This window comes from Micropterus dolomieu, linkage group LG02 (assembly GCF_021292245.1).
Source record: "Micropterus dolomieu isolate WLL.071019.BEF.003 ecotype Adirondacks linkage group LG02, ASM2129224v1, whole genome shotgun sequence".
Taxonomy (NCBI): Eukaryota; Metazoa; Chordata; class Actinopteri; order Centrarchiformes; family Centrarchidae; genus Micropterus; species Micropterus dolomieu.
In genome coordinates, this window is record NC_060151.1 from 26622231 (window position 1) to 26629673 (window position 7443).

Below are 7443 nucleotides of genomic sequence, written 5' to 3' on the forward strand. Positions count from 1 at the left end.
TGGAAATTGAAATTAGCATAACTGCTCAGAATTGTGCACACAAGTACTGAAGTAAATGTATCTAGTTGTGTGTACCCCCCTTCAACATGGTCAGCCTCATGTGTTGCAGCTGAAAAGGTTGGCATCAGCTTTGATGAGAGCAGCCACCTATGCAGAACTGATGGACGGCAAGATACCACATTTAGCTAACATTGCATGTTTTAACTGGCTATATGTGTCCTTGAGCTGTAAGGCTTGTATTCGGCTGACATCAGAACTCTAGCAGTCACAGCACAGTAATTAAGCCCCGACATCATCCATTCTGACTCATCACTGCCAAAACTAAAACCTCCACTTCAGCAGGTAATGAGGAAGACCCTGAGAGGGCTCCACAGGCCATTTAGATGTCCTGCAAAGCACCTCTCTGAGACATCGCTGCATAATATTCAGCACTCTTAGCAGAAATGTGGATTTCCTGTAAGGATTTTCAAGGTCCCACCTACTGCAGTCGAGGGACAATTGTTCTCTATTGAGCAGCATTTCAAGAATTTGACATTTTCTCTACCAAAGCAGTTCTCCAGTGAAGTCTCTGAAGGACACTTATGTTAAAGTGAGCCCTATAAAGAAGGCCTGCTCTACGTGTAGAAGCAGCGGGAGGAGGAGGCAGGGTGAAGCCCTCTGTCACTGTGGCCAGCGGACAGTCATGGACACGGCCCTGCTGTTACATAATAACCTCCAGAGGCTCTGACCCCTGCCCTGCCACAGCACACGCAGAGCTGCAGTTCAAAGGACCCACACAGCTCTGCTTTACATAACGCCCCCCTCTGCTAAATGTGACAGTTAACAGCCCAGAATTATGCCATTAATTGCTCCCTCTGTCCCGTTCAGGTGAGGTTCGGTGTCCCGGCAGACGGTCTCTTTATGACCCCGAGCTTCTGCTCAAACACCATCTCTGTGCACTTTTCATAAAGGCCTGTCCGCACCATTCCCCCCTATTAGTGCAGTCCTCCATCATCTCAAATGAGCTCCCTTCAGAGATGGGGACAAATGAAAGGGGAGGGGAGGGGGACACATTTTGGTAATGTGTAAAGGTGTAAACTCAAATTAAAAGCCCTGGTTTTGGGCAATAATAAACTGCACATTAATGAACAAATAAATGATGTTTAAAAGCCTACTATGAAATTTTATCAATTAATATCTGTGAAGATTCTTATTCATCCAGATCATAGTTTTTCAACGGAGGTTAAAATCGAGGGAAACTGGACGGTTGAAGATACTTGAAGACGGTTTGCATTTCATCCAACGTGTTCAGGTATCTTCAAACAAGTCCAGTTGCCTTTGACTTTAAACTTCCTTAGATTTCAATTAATAGCTTCTATTTGTAACTCCAAATAACCTACTTGCCATGGACAGATTATGAGACAATGGGCCTCTGGACACATGCACTCCTAGGAGCAAGGGCCCAAACTGAAAGAGAGATTCAGTTTGTGCTTGTTTTGTTTCTTTATGTGAAGTTTTGCATCACTTAGTAATTTTTTATCTCTTTGTGGTCGTTTGCCATGATTTTGCAGCCATTTGATTGACTTTCCAACAAGAAACGTTCAAATGTTCATGCAATGGGCCTGATCAATAATATTGTGTTCCATTTGACATGGGAAGTCGGAATTTCCCAGTTCAAAGTCAGAAATTTCAAAGGGAACGCCCCCTTAATTCAGATTTCTGACTTAGAAAGTCTGGAGAACCGCACTACCCCGACTTTGTGATCCAAGATGGCTGCTCTGAATATCAAGTTAGTGAAAGCTGGAGTTTATACTGTTTATTAGTACTGTCCAGCTGCTGTCTGTGTACGTGTTGCTACAGTGTTTAATATGAGTAAATACCGCACAATGCGTTTTTTTAATGAACCGGCATAACAATGGGTAACCTGGCTAGTTGTAAACAATGGCTGCCCCAGCCAGGTTTCCCGACTTGTTAACTGGAACGCCATCAACTCGGGTGTGACGTTATTCCCAGCTCCGACATCCGACTTCTGGGGTAAATGGAACGCACCATAACAAGCCAACTACCTATCATCTTCTGGGTTAGGGGACAGTGCCACTACACTGGCCCCACCCTTGGTTAGTTCAGTCCCTGATCTTTTCAAATGAGTGCTCCTCAGAGCCAGGCACGAATGAAGTCAGAATTGTCTGTGACTCTACTTTATGTGACTGCATTTGTGTGTGTGTGTGTGTATGTGTGTGCTATCCTGCAGTGGAGCCTCCATTCCAGTCCTAAGGTAGCAGCTGTTGCTAGTGGGCCAGCAGCCAGGTAACCAGGGTGCATGCTGGGACAGCAGAGAGGAGGGCCAAGCATTTGATTTGTGTGAGAGTGTGAGAGTGTGTTGCAGTTGCTTGTACATGCAAGTAGGTGTGTGCATCTGTGTGTTCGTGTGTGTCCTGGCATCGTCGTCAGCCGGCTGGCACAGAGTCAGCGGTGGGCCGTCCTGCAGAGGGAGGGAAGTGACTGGGTGTTGCTGCAGCGTGGTGTCTGACAGGAGGACAGACTGTCGGAGGGGACGACCACACACTTAGGACCATTATTACACACGACGGAGGCCACAGGCTTGGCTACTCCTGGGCCAATAGTGACTATCTAACTACTATTAGTGTTATTCTGCCTGGCCTGGGTGGAATTTAGTGCTGAAAGGATTAATCGATCAACAACAATTCTATTGATTAACTATTGATAGGCCTTGAAAACCTATTGTCTCAGTCATCTTCTTACTATGAGCAAAGGGTTCCTACATGAACATGCAATTTTGGGCCAAAATGGGAACAGTTTTGGTTATTTCACTGATTTAAAGTCAGCAGCATTCAGTGTAGACAAAGGTGATGTCATGCACCTCACCTGACCTAAATCTGATTGAACAGTTGTTCAGTTTTGCTCGTTATAAATGATACCAAAGAATGCTCTTTATCAAATTTTAGCTTGTACATGAATTCATGAGTATTTAAGTTTATACTTTTATACATATACTTTTCAGGGGCCTTAAGTAATTTATCAAAGTATCAAGTACCAAACATTTGCTGGTTCCAAAAATAGAAGACTTTGCTGCTACTTACTGTTTTATATTCATGTAAATTGAATATCTTTGGGTTTTGAACTTCTGAAAAAAAAATGTTTAAAAAATTTATGTATATTTTTGGTGCTTTTTCACCTTTATTTATGACAGGACACTTGAGAGACAGGAAATGTGGGAGAGAGAGAGGGAATGAGGTGCAGCAAAGGGCTATGGGTTGGACTGGAACCTTGGCCGTTGCGGCAAGGACTCCACATGGGGCGTGCCCGGTGAGCTAACCCTTTAAACAGGAAATGTTGAGCAGTCACCTTGGATTTTAGGCATTTTTCAGCATTTTCTAAACTTTTTCAAACTAAATGATTAATCAATTAATCAAAAAATATAATCAGCAAATTCAATAACAAATCATTAATGAAAATAATTACTATTTAGAAGCTCAGTTGAAGCCTTTTATTTGGTTTTAACAGAAGGACATGCTTGTGTTATTGAACACCATCCTTTTGGCTAGATTCCCAACAAGAGGGATTAAAAATGTTCCTACCTTTCATACTCAAACTGAGTCAAAGCCTTTTCAAAAATCTGATGTAAACAGGTGGAAATCACTAACATTTTTTCATGTGTGGTTTTTGACTATTTTTGAATGCAGAGAATTTCCATCCATATCATATGACACATACTGACGAACACAATATATTCTCACAAAGGAGGCCGTAGTCCTCTTTAGTCTGTGTAAAGGACAGTGAATCTGAGGGCCTGAGCGTTCCTCCTGGGTCTGCCAGACTGCAGCTCCTGCACCCCTGCACTGTGGCATCAGTATTCCAGGCCCGTTCATGGACACAGCGTTCCCTGAGCTGACGGAAGCAGCCCGTCTCCCGTCACACCACCAGAGGGCAGAGCACAGCGCTCACTTTGCTTCACGCATCCTAGGGTACTTTGTGTGCTGTAGCCTACTTTGGTTCCTCCTCTTTATCTGTCTTTCTCTCTCTCTCTTTTATTTTTTTTAACTGTCCTCTATTCAGAGCTGGATTTAAAAGCTTCAGATGATTTGTAAAATAGCAGGGACATAGCTCAGATGCCTGCTCTATATATGTTTTATTCAGGAAACGGGGAAGCTTCATTTCACACTGCTTGTCTCAGCAGTGTAGGTGATGTGAATGTGTCATTTCAGACTATGTTTGCTCCAGTGATTTTTTTTTTCTTCTTTTTCAGTTGGTTGACCGTGCTTATAACTCTCTGTTGCCACTCAACTCTGCATGACCCAAAAATAACCCGGGGTGAGCGTAGTCAGCAACTGTTGTCTGGTCAGCACAAACAACAGGCCGCATCTCTCTCTCTCTCTCTCTCTCTCCCTCTCTCTCTCTCAGACACATACACACATATACAGGCTTGCACATGCAGATTCTGTGTTTGCACGCACAGAAAAAAGACAAACATTCCTCAGACAAAAATCCACACACACAACTCAGGTTGCATTTTGTTGTCAGAGCAGTAATTTGCAGAGAATACATGTCGAACACTGCAGCCTCCTCTCAGTGACTTGAAGTTTGCATTTGCTTTGGAGGCTTTGGGTGGCGCGCCCACACAGCTCCCATGGGTACTTGCTTTTCTGTCCCAGAACGTTGTCAAGTAAAGTCAAAGAAAGGTCATTAGTTGGTTTGATGTCAGGTTATGTAGCCTGCCAGAGACACAAAGACTGGATTGGGTGAGAGAGAGTCAGTGTGTTTTCTCTTAATATTCTCAGCCAGGAGGAGATGGCGTGTTCCTCAGGCCTCATCTTCTCACCCCACCATCAACCCCCCCCCCCCCCCCCCCCCCCCCCCCCCCCCCCAATGCCTCCCCTCCAGTTAGCTGCTCCCCCAGTTCTCTGAGCACACAGTACTGCAGAGACACTTTGATCAGCACAGCAGGAAGGAGAGACAGAGAGAGGGAGGGAGGGAAAGAGTGAGTCCAAGGGAGAAGGGGGAGGACAACGGAGTTCAAATGCTAGAGAGGAAAGACCTGGTGATGAAGAATCCCATCTTCTTGCACACCAAACCGCAGATATATGTATTGTATATCCCAATCACAAACAAGAATTTATAGGATAATTCAACTTGGGTCTCATTTTTGTATCATTAGCGATCATTTTGATTGGTTTTGATCATTATGAGGTCACCAAGGAGATCTGAGAACACAGACATAAGTTTATCCAGATTATCTTAACCCCTTTATTTGGAAGTCATAACGAAAGTAAGTAGCAATACTCCCTCACTGCACAGGAAACACGCCAAAGTTGTACTGGAAAATCAGGTTGTAGTCTAATGGATGTTTACAATGGATAGTTTGGGTCAGAATGTTACCATTGGGGTGGTGATGGTTCAGTGGATAAGACATGTATCTTTGGTTTTACAGTCTGCACCTTCACTGTTTTGGTTCCCTCTCAGAGCTTTGTTTTCGAAAGCAACAGACATCTGTTTTCATTGAAAAAGCTCTAAAAACCCACCGTACACTTCCTGCTCAGCACCAAAAAGCAGACAGACACAGTTAGCTACTTGGTGGTGAACTTTGTGGAGCATTTAGTGTTAAAGAGCCTGATATTTCCTTCAGGAGTTGATGGAGACCAAAGACAGAGCTAAAAAAGAGTGAATGCTGGACTTACTTTCACCAGGTAGACTCCAGATGAATGATAATGTTGGTCTGTATCTCCTGGATGTGCAAATAGGCAACTAATTGCAAACAAGTTCACCACAACAACTTGACAAAGTTGATGATATGTTAATGTTGTGCTCCCCTGTAACCAATTAAAGGTTTTTGCAGGTGTTCTGCCCCATCACTCTTTTGTTTACAATGTCATTGTTCCCAGATCTCAGCAGTAACAGTAAGTAAGTACAATACTATAACAGAAGATAGAAATTTTAAGTTATCCTTTAGGGGCCATTTAACTATTTTCAAACATTTTCAAGGCCCAGAAGTGAAGGAAGCACAATTAGAGAAGGACACACCTCCACACATGCAAAAACACAGAGAGAAGAAGGGAAGAAGAGATATTTCCCCCTTCCCTTTCTCATTCCTCTTGTCCTATCTCCACTAAATGACACTTTGTGCTCTTTGTCACAGAGCATGGAAATCTGGCCTCTGAGCATTATGGGTCCCCGCTCCAGCTGCATGGTGCAGATGTGGGTGGAGATATCATTAGCTAAGAGAGCTCCAGTGCTCGCTCTGACCCTCCTTGACATCACAGTGCAGTGTCCAACTCTGTAAGCCTGCCAATAAAAAAAAAATACGGCTTTGACTCTTCAAGGGCATGTCTCACTTCCTTTGGATTCCAACTACCCTCTGCGAGGAGAGGAAGAGGGGGAGGAGGAGGAGGAGGGTACATTTCTTCATCCCTCACTTGCTCAGTGAATCAACCTGTCAGCTTGATGGAACGTAACACAGACACACAAGAGCAAAAGTGTAAGGAATCGAGTAAACAGTGTGTTTATCTGCACTAAGGTGCAAATGTTAGCATGCCAGGCTAACTAGAGTACTACCTGTTTTTATACCAGCTTTTTTTTTATTTCCAGAGGCAATTAGGGGCGTGTTACTCTGTCACTAATTATAATATAATATTATATGTTAAAGGTTAGGTTAGAAAAATACTAGAACATCCACCGCGCAGAGCAAAGATGCTATATCATGTTTAAGAGTGACAGTAGCAAGTCCTGCTCTTTCTTTTTGTTTAGGGATGTTTACACTCCAGCAACTCATACGTCCTCATCTCCAGTGCTCATCCTTAAATACCTTTCTCTTCTAAAAGTATGCACACAGTTTGAAAAATACAAACATTAAAGATTAAATCTAACCTCTGCGTTCCTTGTCTAAGCATGTGTTGTATTGGAGGCTTTCAAAGCATCCCAGAGTTAGAACAACTAACATTTTTATTTATACGACTTTACTATAATACTCAGGCTAACTACCTGCTATACACAACCAATGCTACTTCTTGTCTTCTATTAGCTGGTTAGGATACTGACTTTTGACTGGGACAACATATGCGAATACTAAGTGATAAATCTTCAATTGCCTTTATTATAACCTGCATGTGCCATGGCAGAATGGAAAGCAACAGTAAGCACTTAGCTGACAATGAAGGAGAAGAATCTGAAACTGACTGTTGGTTTCATTCTGACTGATTTATTTCCCTGTAACCTGCAACCCCACGAAAGAAAGGTCAATTCAAAACTAAATCAGTAATAATATTAAAACAGCGAGTCTGAAACCTGGTGTGAGCCTATGTGGGGCCTGAGATCAACCATTGTGAATATTAGGATTTGATTTAAAAGGTTGACAACTGAGCCTCTCCTCAAATTAGATATGAGGGCTGAACTTGTGGTATCACAAATTGAGAGGGTGAGGACCCTCTCAATTTGTGATACCACAGTTGA